Below are 17,283 nucleotides of genomic sequence, written 5' to 3'. Positions count from 1 at the left end.
GATATATCAGGGAAAGTGCATATCGGCCTTGGCAATAATCGGTCGATCCCTACAGAGACAGCACTCCCAGTTATGAATTAAATATTGCATAGGGCAATTAGCTTCAGGTCTTATACAGTATGTAGTTTAAAACAACACTCATATCTATATTGTGGATATGACATTTCACCCACATTTTGAAATGCCTCACCCATCTGAGCTTAGCCATGGACATGATTAGATTATCATCTTAATATGGCACCAATTAAAAAATTTTTGGCTCAGTTCACATCTAGGCATTTTTGGGCAATTTTCTGCTCTAAGCCTCAGCTCTAAAAATGCCCAACAAGACAAATCGCATTAATTTAATTGACACCATTCACATCTGAGCGTTCTATCGCCGTTAACAAAACACCCATCGCTCAAAAAAGTACATGAGCTTCTTTTTTGGCAGATTACAGGCGTTTTTTTTTTTTTTTTTCATTGGTCACTTGTCAACCTAAAAATGCATGTAAAATGCCTGTAAAAATGCCTGAAAAAACGCCTGTAAAAAACATACCATAGCTTTACTAAAAGTAAAAGCCTCGGACACAAACCTGAGCTACAAAAGTTTTGACCTTTGTACTGATTTACCAAAGGAGTTGAGAACCTTTACTGAAAAATTGTGTAAATATTTACTTCAATTGTTCTGTCATGTGAAAATCATTTGGCATCTAAACATGATTGGATAAAAGAAGTGAAGTGAATGTTCACACTTTTTTTTTGTAAAAATTCTCAGCTACTTTAAAGTGTTACTAAAGGTAACTTCAAAAATAAATAAATAAAAAAAACTTGTTATACTAACCTGCTCTGTGCAATGGTTTTGCGCAGAGTGGCCCTGAACCTCCTCTTCTGGGGTCCCCCACCAGAGATCTTGGGCTTATTCTCTTCTCTGTGTGCCCCCATAGCAATGCCTATTTCATGCTGTTCAACTCACTATTTAAAACTATACTCCAGACAAATATAAAGTAAACATATTACTGTAGCTGTTTTTCTCATCATTACATCATTAAATGTATTTTTAATGCAAGCAGAGTACATTTCTGGTTTCTGTCTAGGTATCAGCCTCTTGGAATGTCTTGCACAGTAGACCTCAGACTGGGAAAGGGGAGAAACAGCACAAGGGACCATTCAGGTGTGTGGCAAAGCTTATGTGTGAATAAGGCATGTGCCGATAGAATGAAATAGTTGAGTGAGAGAGAAATTATATTTCTGTTCTGCTGCTTCTCCTCTGACAAGCTGGGAGAGCGACAAGCTCTGTATTACCTGCAGCAGAGAAAATAATGACACCACCTGTCCTGCCAGACAGGGCTGTGCTGTGTGGCAGTATCAGACCTGAATGGACAGAAATACAATTCCTTTGGTAGGTAAAACACTGCCATACAGTATATTCATTTCATCTGTGGATTTAGCTCTTTGCCTGGTTTTTATTCTAAGTTCTAAGTATTCTAAGTTTTATTTATATTTTTTCTTCACATTCAGGGGTTGATTTACTAATCCTGGAGAGTGAAAAATCTGGTGCACCTTTGCACAGAAACCAATCAACTTCCAGGTTTTTTTTTTTGTCAAAGCTTAATTGAACAAGCTGAGGTTAGAAGCTGATTGGCTACCATGCACAGCTGTACCAGATTTTGCACTCTTTGGTTTTAGTAAATCAACCCCATAATCTGTATCAGGTGTGTATTTTCTGGCAAGTCTGGCAAAAAGTGGACAGTTTGTTCTATAATTTGCTCAGTCTTTTTCTAGACACATGAAAGTCAAACAAAATACCCAGCCCATTGTGAAAGCTGCATCTAGTCTACATTTTTATTTTGTTAATATAATTACCTTAAAAGCCATATATATATATATATGCTAAATAGCGAATCTCTACATATCTCTACAAGAGGACACAGTTTTAAATTAGAGGGGCAAAGGTTTAAAAGTAATATGAGTAAGTATTACTTTACTGAGAGAGTAGTGGATGCATGGAATAACCTTCCTGCAGAAGTGGTAGCTGCAAATACAGTGAAGGAGTTTAAGCATGCATGGGATAGGCATAAGGCTATCCTTCATATAAGATAGGGCCAGGGACTATTCATAGGATTCAGATATATTGGGCAGACTAGATGGGCCAAATGGTTCTTATCTGCCGACACATTCTATGTTTCTATATGGTTTCCTACTTGACAAAATATGTAAACATTATAAATGTTTCTGTAGAATACAAAGCCTATATATTTTTACAACAGTTGTAGGTTTATAATCCATTGACATTTATGCATTCTTTTAAGAAGGACATTTAAAGAGTCATGTGACCTCAATGTTCACCATATAAAGACATTTTACAGAAGTGACTACACTTAGATATCCCTGTGACACAACCCAGCTCACTGATACACTCACTATATATCAGATTGTTTTGAATGATTATCACTGTTTTCTGGGAGATTTGTGATTGATATTTTTTAAGAAGGACATTGAATTCTTAGTAGAACTTAGGTTTGTTATATAGCAATAACTCATTACATACTATTTTTTAAAATGTGTAGTTTTTTCTTGCATTGATAAATAGCTTAATAAAGGCAATAGACTTTTTCTTTATTATTACAAATGTGTACATTTTCCATTAATACCAGCAACTGTTTGAAAAACGTATATGTTAGTTTATTCAAAATACATTTTCTTTTATTGTGCATAGACCACTTGCATAGAACATAAGGAAAGGGTCAAATTGCTTTGTTGATATAGATGCTTGCAGTGATGACAAGGTAGAACTTGTTTTAAGAGGTTGATTTAGTGTCAGGGTTTAAAGTTAGAAGTAGGGATGGGCGAATAGTTTAGCCCGAGCATGAGTTTGGGCCGAACATTGGCTGTTCGATGAACACCCGAATTATCGGGGCATTCAGCTGTTTTTTATTCGGCCTGCCGAATAACCACAATGCACTGCGCTGCCGCACAGTACATTGGAAGCCCTGATTGGCTGAAGCAATGAAACCTTTTCCAATCAGGGCACAGAGCAATGTCAGAGCCATGATTGGAGAACGTAATAATGACTCTATCCAATCATGGCTCATTACTATTAGTTCCACCCCACACTATAAAAGTATTATTTCAACAGGGGCCATTTGCAGTGTGATATCGGCGCATAGAGAGATAGAACAGGGCTCTGTCCAGTGCTACTAGAGAGTTAGGCTGGCCATACACTATACAATTTTCTTGTTCAACTTTCCTTTAGATTTACCAAAACCATGTAATATAGGGTCAAACCTAAACACTTTCAATTTGTATGCAGTCAGGCAGGCCCTTGCACTACGTAGTTTAAGGTAAATCTAAAGGAAATTGAATAAGAAAATTGTATAGTGTATGGCCAGCCTTAGTGTGCTATTCTGATTCTGCTGTGAGTATAGAATATCAGTTTAGTGTGAATTTAGTGATAGTTCAGTCAGTGTGAGTGTAGTGACCTGACCACTTATTTTTACTTTAGTGTCAGTTTGTTTTGGCAGGGCAGGTTTACTGCATTATAGTTCAGTGCATTAGTGCACGTTTAACAAAGTATATTCCTATGCATTAGTGCACATTTAACGCAGTATATAAGTTTAACACAGCATCGTTCTGTGCGTTGCTGCACGTTTAACGCAGTATATTTCTGTACGTTACTGCACGTTTAACGCAGTATATTTCTATGCGTTGATGCAGATTTCTGCAGTATATTGTAGTGTGTCAGTAGAGTGTGTCTGTGTAGTGAGTACTCAGGTTAAAGTGCACCAAACATCACTTTCCATTGATTGAAGTGCATCCATGTACATATTTGCACATATTATTTACATTTTGTTAAAAAGGATCTTCCCATCATGTCTGGGAGGCCAACAAGGAGAGGCAGACATTCTCATGGCACTGTGAGAGGGCCAGCAGCGTATGTGTCCACAGGCAAAGGTGGATATGGTCAGTCTTCAGGCAGGGCATCATTTCCTCTGTTTAGTGATGTTGCCCATGCTATCCAGCTACAGCATGTAGAGGAGGTGGTGGACTGACTTACTAAACCATCCTCCTCATTTTCCGTCACCCAAGTAGAGACTAGTGTGCAATCCACTGCAGCTGACAGAGTGGCTAAATCTGCCTCCTTGTCCACAGCTATAGCCCCAGCATCAGGCATGGAGGAGTCAGCTGAGTTATTTGAACACAGCGTCAGCACTTGCTCCTTGACGATGCACAGCAATTACTTGATTCATATGTTGGTTCTGAGGTTGAGGAAAGTAGGAACATGAGCCTACAGAGAGGGGAGAACACTGGCTCATACATTGGCAGTCATGTTCCCCCAGCCACAGCCAAGATTTCACCAGTGACCAATTTTACACCTGTTACTTCTATCCAAAGTCTGCGGATGAGACACCAGAATTTATCCAAAAAATCTCTAATCTTGTTCCTAGTGCACTACATTGTGGCCTCATCATACAGACTGGCTCCCCAAGTCCTTGTTTACAAAATAAAGAAAGCTTGCAGAGAAAATGTAATTTTTTTGGCTTTATAAATGCAAAAATTTCTGCAGCAGCTTCTATAGAGGTAGACTAAGGGGACCCCCCCCCCCCCCCCAGGCACTATATTATAAGGAATTTTTCATTTTTATTGTTATTTCTCATTTTGATGCTTTCACTTTAAGAATCAGTAAATCACAGCTCATTTAAAAATGATGTTTTTTACAAACATTTTTTCATTGATACATGTCCCCCAGGTAGTACCTGGGCCCCCATAACTATTGTATGCCAAATGACTTGCATATAAACCTTCAAAATGAGCAATTTTGATTTTTCCAGTTCGGGTCCCATAGACCTCAATGGAATCCATTATTTGGTTCCAAACTTTCACGATGTTCGAGTTCTGGTGTGAATCGAATGGGGGTCGTTCAGGTCAAGCCTAGTTAGAAGTTAGGGTAAAGGTTATACAGATAACAGCTAGCACTAAGGGTAATTTTCAAGGTTAGAGTGAGGTTAGAGTTTGGTGCTAAGGGTTCATTTCCACGATTGAGTTAAGAATTGACCATTAGAGAAAGTTTATGGTGTGGGTTAATACAGAGAATGGGTTAAGTTTAATGGCTTGGGTGCGAGCATGGTGTGCAAGATAGAAGAGTCAGATTGTGGATAAGAGTTAGGGGGTATAGAGAGTTAGGGCTCTTTCACACGGTCCGCCTCCGGAGAGCGGAGAGGAAGGTGTCTCAGCCCCCGCTGCCCTCTATGGGGGATCGGATGAGAGCGGACCGCTTGTCCGCTCTCATCAGATCCGATCCGCTCCGATTACTGAACGGATGGAAAAATAGGGTTTCCATCCGTCCAGATTTCAGCACAGGATCGGATGCGGATGGCAGCGGGTGTCAGCGGAGGTGTCTCCGCTGACACCCGCTGCCTCATAGAGCTGCATGGAGGATCCGATCAGATCCGCCTAAAAAACTGACAGGCGGATCTGATCGGACCGCCCGTGTGAAAGAGCCCTTACTTTTCTGTTGCACTTATTGAGGGTGCCAAATGCAAACTTTTTTTGGTTTTTACATATTATTACTGTATATTTACCAAGTAATAAAGAATCTCAAAGTTCCTAAAATAAAACCAGTATTGCCTTTCTGCAAGCAACCAGATCCTTTAATAGACTTTCATCATCAAACTTCTGCTTTTTTTTTTTTTTTAGTGCATATTTAAATATGGGTAGAGACAAGAAACAAATGCAGCTGTTCTTTCATAAATTTTAAAGAATATAACTTCATGGAAGTTTAAGTAACCTTATTCAATTAGGAATTATCAGAATTCACTATACTGAAGACCGAGCAGAGCAAGATAACCTCTGATTGGTTATAGGTAATGTACTTAAAGTAGCACTTTAGGCATTTTTTTTCATTTTGGATAGAGCAAATGAGGCTTTTAACCACTGTCAATTTTTTTTTTTTTTTTTTGCCCTCTTTGTCCCATTTTGGAGATTTCCCTTCACTTCCTGTCCCATATCCAAACAGGAAGTGAGAATAAATCCTTGCAAATTACAGGAATTTCTTGGGGACCCCCAGTTTGCCAGAACTAGTGTCCCCATTGGAAGATTCCCCTCTTTTACATTTCTGGGGACAATCCAAAATTTTGGAATTTCTTTTACTTTCAATTTTAATGGTAAACAGGGAAAATTGAGAGGGCGGATCTCTTAAACAGGGGCACAGACAGCAACAAAAACTGACAAGTGTTCTAATCCCTTTCTACTCTATTCAAAGCTTACCACACACATTACAATCTGAATGTACAATCCCATTTTGCTTTACCAACAAGTATGTAGTGAAGGGCCCTGGATCTTTGGATTTAAATTGATTAGGTAGGCGCTCATGTTACATAGTTTTGGTAAATTTAAAGTTGATTGTACAAAGATTTAACATGTATGGTGACCCTTAGGCAGTTAAAGCGGAGTTCCGGGCACAAAACAATTTTTCAGTGAACATACCCCCGGGACAGTCAGGGCTAGTACATTCCACAATGGCTAGCCTCTGATCTGTCCCGGTTCACACTTACCTACAAGAAGAAATACTCACTTTTAACATTTCTTCTCCAGTGTTGCCATCTCTGTTGTGGGCAGCTGAAGCCAGCGCAATCCTCTTCTGCATCCTCTTCCGCGTCTTCTTCTCCCAGAATGCGTCTGCACCGGCCCCTCTCGTCACTTCCGGTGCGGCGCCGCATTCCTCCACAGCTTCTGGGCATGCCCAGAAGCTGTTTAGCAGGAAATGCGGCATCGCCCCGGAAGTGACGAGCGGGGCCGGTGCCGTCGCATTGATTCCTGGGAGCAATGACATTCAGCTCCCAGGAATCATCGCAAGACAGGAAGTGACGGCGGAGCCGCGGCACAGAGGGAGGAAGTACAGAATAGGTGAGTATTTTTAATCTACAATTACAAGGTGAGTGAAAAAAAAAAAATGCCTAACTATCCAATTCCTTTTCAGGTGAAGGAGACCAAGCGGATGGGCACAAAAAAAAAAGGTCGATTTTGTGCCCGGAACTCCGCTTTAACACTTTTATTTTATAAAGACATTCATGTGCACTTTGTTTTTATATGTTTGTTGTCTCATACTGTCTAGTATTTCTCATTAAATTATTCCTCAGCCTTGTGGTGTGGTTGTATAACACTGTAAAAAAGAACAAATGTTGTTTGATAGCAGCTTCAAGATCAGGTGTAATTTATAAAGATATCAAAAATAACATTCACATGTAAAATTATAAAGGCAGGCAATAGATGTTGACTGGGGAGAATTAATTGTTGGTAGCTGCTCTAGTGATTGGAAACATTTTAAGATTAATTTGAATGAAAAGCTATAATTGCACTTTGCATCATCATTGTTTTTCAGTGCGATGCAAAAGCCCATTGGAGATTTGGTAATCAATTATATGAATCATGCAGTGGATTCATGGCACTCTGGGGATGTTTAGATGGGACCACATTACTTTAAAACGATTTATGCAACTCACATTGTATTAGCAGTCAACAAATCTCTGAGACATTTCAAAATGTGTTAGACTGTGGTTGGTGAATGGTGCCTATGGCAAATGTTAGTTTAAAAGCATAATTGTGTATTTTAAAATGTTGTGCCTAATAAAAATAATAAACTATCAAGTAATATATTACAGTTGAAAGATTTGATTTGTTTGCTGAAATAGGTATACTTTAAAAGTCTTAAAGACGACCTGTACATTTGGAACTTTCAAATGGCCCTAACTAAGGTACAAGCAGATTTAAAAGAATGGGCAGGCCTGAACGTCTCATGGTTTGGCCACTTGCCATTAATCAAAATGATTATACTTCCTCCTCCTACCTAATACAGACCATCCCAATTCATCTTGCCCCATCCTTCTTTAAGCAATACAAGAAAGCCTGTTCGATATTCATATGAAAAAACTCTCCTCCACGCATCAAATACACCCGTCTAGACTCCTATACCTTGTCTTGAAGTTTTTGGTACATCACTATGCTTACCATACAAATATTGTATTTGCAATAATGTTTTTTGTTTCAGAACATCGTCTCTGATTCACATGCCAGTTGGCAGTTATTTGTTACTAAACCTATACTTGTCATGGTCCTTTCTCGTTCAAAGATGTTATATACTTCCTGTCTGGATTGTACCACTTTTTTTATTCTTAATAAAAATTATTTGTGGAGAAAAAAAAAAACCCTTAAAGACCTCCAGAAAACAAATCATAAAAATTCAAATATGTATGCATAATAGGCAATACTGGACTGTTTACATTCTATTGCTTTCTCATTTTATCCAACAGTGAAAAAAATTCCATAAAGGCTGAATTCCTAGTTTAAGCTTCAATAATCTGAATTTACCAATGATATAGCAGCCAGAGCAACTACTCAGACTATCTAAGCCCCCATTCCCATTGGTGAGATTTGACATGTCAAATCTCATGCCAAAACACAGCCTATTGCCGGCAATGGCATTGTCTAAATTGGTACAACGCAGACTTTGTGGTGTCGTACCAATTTCCAAAAGTAGTTTCTGCACTACTTTTGGTGACTTTGGGGTGAGACATCTGTGCATGAACCTGCACAGATGTCTTTCAAATCACCCCCAAACTCGCACTGAAATGCTGGTTTGAAATTGTACGCGTTCAGCTGAACTCACATGATTAAAACCCGGGTTCAATGTGAACGAGGGCTAAGGCAATGCTGAGTTATAAAGGCAACTTCACAGTCTCCTTCTGGGTGCACAGCTGTTTTATTAAAGAAGAAAATTGCATTTACCTGGACCTGCAAGGAGAGGGAAGGGGCCCCAACAATCGACTTGAAGTTAATAGCTCCTGAATTAGTGAGGAAACGGGACTTATTTATCTGTTCCCTAAAACACTAGATAGTAATAAAATATTTTAAAGAATGGGGATTTTTATTTAAATTACACCTGTCATTGGATAATTAAGAAGCTTGCTTTTGCTGACTTCTGATGTTAGCTGCCCTAATGGCCGTACACACAATCAGAAAATTGTACGAAAAAAAATGCTTTTAACGTGATCTTAAGATAATCTGATCATTGGTACACAACTTTCGAGAGGTGATCATGACAGTTCATCTGATATTATCCAGTCGGACAAGCACGAACATTTTTCTCATATGATACCAGATCGTATGGTTTTCATTTAATCAGTACAGTTGTCATTCAAAAATACAATACAAATATATTACAACACATTACATCACTTCCAAATTTTCATTCTGTCTTGCAAGAATTTTCACAACTTTAGTAAACTCTTAATTTTTCCATATGGGAGTAGCATGCAAAAAAAACAGATGATCAATCGTCCGATGATCTCATCGTGAGTACCAGGCATTCCTGTCATACTGATGCTTTGCCTTCACTTCTTTCCAAATCACTGACCTGGTAAAAGTATACAGATAAAGAACCCCAACTCTTTACTTACAATCATTTACAGCATACTTATTTAGGATGGGTGACTTAAAAGTATTGAAGCCAGATACAATCTAGCAACAAGCATTTTCAAAAGGAGACCAGCAATGACATCCCCATTATTTTCTTATGACAATTGCACTTTAAAATGATCAGTGTGCTTTAAAGCTGAATTTTGAATGAAGTGAAGCTCTGCTGAGTTCCATCATTCAATCATGTGAAAGCAAAAGTACTTTGTTTTTTTTTTTAGATGTGATTGGCATCCTTTGCGATGTGAAATTTCATCACACAGTGCCTGAAGACACACAGGGCAGAATCTGACAGCTGGGAGACACTGCAGGGATGGTTTTTTGCAGAAGCACCAGTCACCTGTAGGTAATCGGATACACACCATTAAACATACCTAATGTATTTGGTGCTGTATTAAAAAAAAATACTAAAATTAAGTTTCCAGTCCAAATAATCTTGAGACTCTGCATTTTGTGCTGCCTAAAGTAACACATACAGTACAAGGCCCCGTGTTTACAATCACATTATTTTTTTGCCAATATGCATACTAAATATTACGTAAACTAACAATTTGCTTTCCTGTGTTTCTTCCAAAGTGCTCAAGTTGGCTCTTGGTAAGGATGGTCTTACACTCAGTTCAGTTAATAACCATAACTTAAGAGCTTTAACAAATCTGTGATTTATTTAAAAAAATGTTACAAACCCCCACTATGCAGTTTGATATGCCTGGGGTCCATCAATTATTCCTAATCCCAATTCTTTTTGTGTCATAAAGTGGTCCTGGTACCATGGAACAAGTGTTAAAACAGGACAATAAAGGTCATACAAAGGTCAAAAAACTGAAAAATTGACCTAGCACAGATCATTATACCATTTACAAATGTTGTCACTTTGGATTCTTGATTCTGATCATGGAATATAGGTTTTATATGCTCTTATATCTCCATCATCTGGAATCTTTCCAAGATGTGCTTCAGAACACTATATCTTTAGGATGCTGCAATGACAGGCTGAGTATGTATGTTATGGTCACCACAATGGTGCTCAGGAATGGAATCATAACAACTGCTTTCTGCTCAATGTTCCAAACAAAGGTACCATGGAAATCAATTGCTGGGGTGCCTTTTACTTTTGATGTCTTTGTGGGATTTCAGTTTTGACATTATTACAAGATAGGATCTGCAATTTCTGTAAAGGAAAGAGGAAGTAAGAAAAATGGTGCAAGAATTATAGGAAATTAGTATAGAAAAGTGGAGAAAAGAGGAAAAGCTCAGTGCGGCTTAGGCAAATTTGATACTCTTCTTTCATTGAAGTTTTGGGTAGTTTTACTTATATAGTTTAAAAAAATAAATAAATAACATACTTTTCTCATAAATTCCCTAAAGAGTTCAAGTTCTGCTTTAAGTTAGTCCAATATTTATTGTCCTGTCTCAGTCGAAGTCCAATAGGAGGAAACGTGTCAGAAAGGAGGCGTACCCGTCACATATGTTGCAGCCGGACACGAGCATCTTTAGAAATTCCCTGCATGAATTGTAACCTATGCTGAATACAAAACAACTCATGTAAGTGCAATACCGTTTGTTTTAATAAAGTCTAAGAGGTAATACACTATCAGCCGCTTCTATCTTTATGTCATATGTTGGAGAGTGATCGTCAGCTTGACACATTGGGGATATTTGCTTGATTGCGGATGAGGAGGAGAAGATAGTGTTCTCTGGGAGTGATTTACAAGCGCATATTGGTTGCTATCTGGTAAGAGACTCATTTGGGTGTTTTCACAAGGCGTTTTGGAGCACTGTGGGATTTCCTGTCTTATTTTCAGTTCATTCGTTATATTTTGGCACCTTACTTTTTCCGTCTGGTAAGGAGGAATTTCACTTAGGTGGTGGATTTACACTTTGGATTTGGAAGCACGTCGTTTTCATTTTTTCACAATTTCAACTCATCACCCATTTATGGACACTTATGAACTTTTTAAGTTTTATGTTGATTTATCACTATGAACATCACTAGTGTCACCAGTTTGTGAAGATGAAGTTTTATTCAAATGTCAAATTTGATTAATTTCTGTTATCCCATTGATTTGGGTCATTTTTCACTTTTGTTTTAGTGCACCATATTATCACAACAGAAGATATATTTCCCAAAACATTTTTCACAGACACAGGGGTGCTTGGATCCTCTAGTGCTTGCAGACCGCAGCATGTACTCAAGGGCTTTGCATGGGTTACCTTTTTCTATGATACTATTGTATAATCACTTCTCAAGACTATTTTTCATACATATATTTTAAAAATTAACATGATTAGCTCTTGTCTTTATTGAACAGGTATGCTAGAATCCAAGAAGCCAACTGTTACTCTAAAGCCCCGTACACACGCACAGATTGTCGGCCGACCGTTCCGCCGTCTTTTGTCCGGTGCTGTCATGTAGGTTGAAAAGTGCTAAAGACTGCACACGAATTTTGTTGGCCAACAACAACCAACTGCAGAAGTGATGTCATGTGATGGTTAACTTTCCGTGTGTTTTTTCTTCTCTGTTTTGTCAGCCGAAATCTGTACTGACTGCCGAACAATCGGCCGTTCTTTGTTGGCCTACAAAAATTTTATAGCCTGCACACCAGATTTTGTTCAGCCGAAAAGTCGCATTCGGTTGTTGGAAGCATCATACTAACATGCCGACAATCGGCAGATCGAATATTTACAGCCGACAATCGGTACGTGTGTACGGGCCTTTAGTTTTTACTAATCGTTTACTCACGTCCTTTCACTAACAAAAAAGAAAAAAACTCTTGTAGGCCCTTTTAGTCATCTTCAGATGAAAACACTATATATGCCATTTTATTAAAAAATAGCAACTCAAGAATCCATTGGTATTATAAACAACATTGGTATAATGTGTAGAGGATCCATTCACATTTTGTTCCAGTGCCCTATGGTATTTGACTATGTCTCTACTGAAAGACCAAAGTCTAACCACATGTGAATAATGAAGAGGCTCACGCAAATTCACAATTGTTGGAACCCCCAGGGAGTGATAAACATTAGATAGGACAGGTCCTTTTTTTGCCATTAACCTGTCAATCACAGGATGTGGAGAATGTGAGGAGGCCTGAGCGACACCATGAGTTGTTTTGTGTACTGACAACAGCCAGCAGCATGGCTAAATTGATGTATTAAGATAAATGTAGTATTGGAGTGATTATTGTACATTAGATAATTGAACGGTTTTAGTCCATTTTCGAATTTACCCAGAGTTCCTTCTAATAGCTTCTGGTAGCAGATTCTTATTTGCTACATCAGAATACACAAAGAATACAGGACCTGTGGGCTGCAGTGGGGGAATCAGGGAGCTTTAGAGACTCAACAACTAAATACTTTACTATCAAAATAATGCCCCGTACACACGTGCAGATTATCTGAAGACTTTTGTCTTCAGATTTACCTTTTCTATGTAGTGCAAGGGCCTGCCGGTGCCGGATTGCATACAAATTGAAAGTGTTTAGGTTTGACCTCATATTATATGGTTTTGGTAAGTCTACAGACAAAAGTCTTCAGATAATCTGCACGTGTGTATGGGGCATAACTCTTTGGCTGTCACACCAACACAGGGATTAGTGGAGGTAATGGTCTGTTGGCAACTTTGTTAGCAATTTCTCAAGGATCTAAAAGCCTGAGTGAGATGCCTTAGGCCAACCCACTCTCTCAGAGGCAGTAAAGGCACAAGTAAGGTGACTACATCAGTATGGTGACTGCCAAACTAGAATGCAGCCCTTGAATCATAAACTGGCTATTTCCATTGGAGGTGTCTCTATCAGATATAGCATATTTACATTTCTGTAATAGTATCACGGGCCATCTAATTTGGCATAGATATACATTTATAGAAGTGGAAGACAGCAAGTGAGGTAAATCAACTGTCAAACTTCCGGTAAGGTGAAGTATCAGATTCAAGCAAAGCTAGAAAAAAAAAATTCAAAAATATACATCTTCTAAAGATAAGCATGACCATTTTTATAGTAAAGCCTAACAGAGCCCTGAAATGTATTTAGCTGGTTTTAATTCAGGGTTTAATTTGGCTTTAAGGATTCTTCCATGAATCCATCCAGCTGTCCTAATGTGCATATTTGTGAATGAAAAAATTTGTAGTACATTTAGTGTCGGTTCACACTATGGCGATCCGACTCCGGGGGCGACCTGTGAAGTTGCCTGCACCGTGACTTCGGCACAACTTGCACGGACTTCACATAATGGAAGTCAATGCAAGTCGAGTCGATGTCGCCCCGAAGTAGTACAGGAACAATTTTCTAAGTTGGAGCAACTTGAGTCGCTCCTATTAGAACGGTTTCCGTAGCACAGAATGGACCGCGACTTGTCAGGCCGACCAGTCGCCCGGTAGCGTGAACCGGGACGAAATAAGTACACATTTTGATTTTTATTGTAAACTTTACTTAAAATATATGTATATATATATACACACACACATTTTTTTCTTTTACATGCTAGCTGTATATGAGTTTAATGATTATCAATAAAATATTGATTTGTAGATTCTTCCTTGATTAAATTTTTGTGTTTCTGCATTTTAGGCAGTGTATGCATCCCAGTTGTACAACTGCTGAGGTAAAATCAAGTACACAGCAAGTATAAAAGCAATATTAAAACCAAAAGCAAACATTTATTATATTAGTGTGCTTAGATATGATGTCACTAGTTTCCTTTGTTAGGCTTTCTTTTTTCTAGTTTCATCTGGTGGTCCAGCCAGCAAGTCTGTTGTTTTTCAAAAGCACAAGCTCTCCAGCAGAATGTATTAGTTTACATGAAAGTGACAAACCAATTAACACTGGCAGGAGTGATTAGTCATGTAAAATCTTTATCCCAAAAGTAAAAAAAAAAAAAATGTTTCCTGTAATTGTTTTTAAAATGTTAGCTGGAGTTTGGCTTTAATTTGTTAGTATATTTAAATCTGGTAATATATTCAATATTACCCTCCTCCACATACTGACAATGCTGCTGTCTGCTGTGCCTCTTGTGCTCATTCCTCCAGAGTTCGGTATCACTAATATAGGAGGTGTGTTACTGGCCAGATCACCAGGTGAAAACAGAGAATAAAAAATAAGGAAAGAAAATGGATGCAGCCACCACATCTAATGATTGGTAAACTGTAATATATTACATTTTTGGTTTTGGGTTTATTACTGCTTTGAAGGTGTCTTTTTTCAGTCAGCCTGAGCTGACGTATAGATGTACAGTGAGGTAAGAATATTAGCAGAACACAATCACTATGCTGCTCTATTTACCAGGAAGTGCCATATCCTAATACAATGAGCAAATGTGGCAGCACCTACTGACATATGGTAATGTATGGTTAGTAAAATATCAATACACATTAAATGAATTATTTACATTAAACTGATCAGATTCATATTTTTATCTTAGCTTCAAAAAGACCACACACTGCTTTTAAAAATACCTTATGATTTTAAAAATGAATGAAAAATATTTCAATATATTTTAAATAAAAAGTTGCCTGTCAAATGCAATACGATAGAAAAAATTTACCAAAGCTGCTTATAATTCAAAAATGATTCAGAACTCGTTTAGCTCATACTGGCAGAATATGGTCTGTGGACTGCCCCTTGCTCTTGAATCAATTGTCAGCAACCACTACTGTTATCAATATTTTCATATTAATTGGAAAACTTTTCACTATGTGTGTTATCACTCACGAGGGACTGCGTTCATTGTTGTTCTTTGCTTCTGCAATGATCCAGGATTATGCAACCAATAAGATGTGAGCATCATTGTATGTTGTGTCTGTATGCTCAGTGGGGCTGGAAAGCCTAATACCCTACATTTAGAAGCTTCCAGGAGGCATACTGTATTAAGCCTTGTAATATGGCCTCTTCTGGTGAATGATCCAGAAAAAAAAAAATGTAGGCAAATGTCATGCTAGCTTGGCTGCTGTATTTCAGGATTGATTTTGCTGGGTAAGTAAAGCAAGTGCAGTACCTGTTGCAAATATTCATGGATACTAAAGGTATAATTGTACTAATAAAATATGAGGATTTCAAAATAAATGCATTTGTATTTCATTTGGCGATATGGTGAGATAACATTTGGTGCAGATTTGTGCCCTAATTTATTTTGCCAGCATCCGCACTTGAAAGCAGACAGGATTAAGACGCATCAAAGGAACAGACAAACATTTGTAGCATCAATCCCAGTTCATCCTCAGATAGATTTAAACAAATTATACTTGGTAATAAATAGGAATTCTACGTATGCTCTGTATTCCACTTCCAGAATCTGTGCGCCTTACAGATCAACGTATATCACATATTCACAATACTGATCTCTGAGTTGAATTTTGCTGAAGATAAAAGACACTATGCAGAAAAGAATTACTATATAGTAAAAAAAAATTGACAAAAATGTGGCTACGTAAGCTTCAGCTGTCAGCTAACTTATATCATTCTGATCTGGCATTACATCACGCAGCAAATGACTATGAATTTGTGCAGCACTGACACCGTAGTGGATTTTGTATTGTAAACCTGACATTTTAAAGGTCAAAGATTACTCTGAAATAATTTACAGGTATGACAACTGTTCCCTGGTTGAGACTATACAAACCAAATTTCTAAGCAGCAGAAAACTGGGTCAGATAAAAGCTCAACTAATATTTCAAGATTCCAGCAATGCAGCAGATATAATTCACTGAATCACTGTGTGGATTAAACATCAGGTTCCTTTAATTGCCTTAACTCCGGCTTTTCCCTTCTGCTGGGCTATAATACTTAAGCCGCTGTCGAACACCATGGTTGATTATACATATTGTCTTGGTTTAGGATGTACCATATACTGCTGCACCATGAACTGATATTCTGTTACAGCTATTACAAATTACTATTCATCTTATTGTTTTATCAATATCTTTCTAGGCAAATAATATCTATAGCGTATATATTCCAGGCCCCTCTGTGCATCATTACACAGGAGAACAATAGATGTGAATGGTGTGGACTTACCTAGGCTGACTCTTAAGGTCTACATGATCAAAGGTCTGCTTGTGTGTGTCGCATCCACTTCTTCTATACATCCTCTTGTCAACCTGAGAAGCAGCCCAGTAAGTCCAGTAAGTCCCACATTTTGTCTATCTTCGCCCAAAGTTCCCCATGGTAGTAAAATGCCAAAGAATTAATACGTAATAAAAACCATATATAACAATCAAATTCTCCTTATAGTGTCTTCAGCCCGATCCAAGGAACCAATATCCCCTTCTCCATTTAGAGATAATATACAGCAACAAGATCATGGTTTCTTTAATTCAATAGACCTCTAGAGATGAAAGCATCTTCCTCTAGAAAAAGAGGGGGCAGTTTACCATACCCCTAGAATAACTGACTGTTGCATTGCACAATGCCATGAGTGGTAATTTCCCAGACTGATCAGAGGATGCTTCTGCTTCCTGTGAAGGGTTACCTTTAGATGATGGCTGAGGATGCTGTTGTATGATGCTTGTATGTGTGTGTGTTTCAAGGAGCAGAAGCAGCAGTCAGTGAAATGCATGCACCTCCCTCTATCCTCTCCCTCCCACCCTATCTCTCCCTCTGTCAGCCTCTGCCTAACACCTTGCAAACATATACACGCACCAAATACAGATGCATGCTCACAAGCAATTTCCAGTTTGCGCCCTAATGATTGTGAACAAGGGTACTACGTTTCCACCTGTTTGACCCTTTTCCTTTTGGGTTTATTTAACAGATAATTGCAAGAATCGGACACAATTACTGTTTCAATTGTATTTCAGCCCAAGCTAATGCTTTGTATGATAAAAAAAAAAAAGCAGGC

The 17,283-nt window shown here is 38.2% G+C and overlaps 1 protein-coding gene across 1 annotated transcript in view; it reads right to left on the bottom strand.

Moving 5' to 3' along the window:
- The window catches only part of TRPC5 (transient receptor potential cation channel subfamily C member 5), a 516,224-nt gene extending 499,227 nt beyond the window's left edge, over nucleotides 1-16,997 (bottom strand). The window contains exon 1 of the mRNA XM_082263564.1: nucleotides 16,461-16,997. The gene's annotated coding sequence lies outside the window, so the exon portion shown is untranslated. The remainder of the gene's footprint in view (nucleotides 1-16,460) is intronic.
- Nucleotides 16,998-17,283: the final 286 nt, after the last annotated feature.

Source organism: Pelophylax lessonae (assembly GCF_965119305.1).
Source record: "Pelophylax lessonae genome assembly, chromosome: 7".
Lineage (NCBI taxonomy): Eukaryota > Metazoa > Chordata > Amphibia > Anura > Ranidae > Pelophylax > Pelophylax lessonae.
The sequence above is the reverse complement of the archived record's forward strand: the minus strand, read 5'-3'. Positions and strand labels throughout refer to the sequence as shown.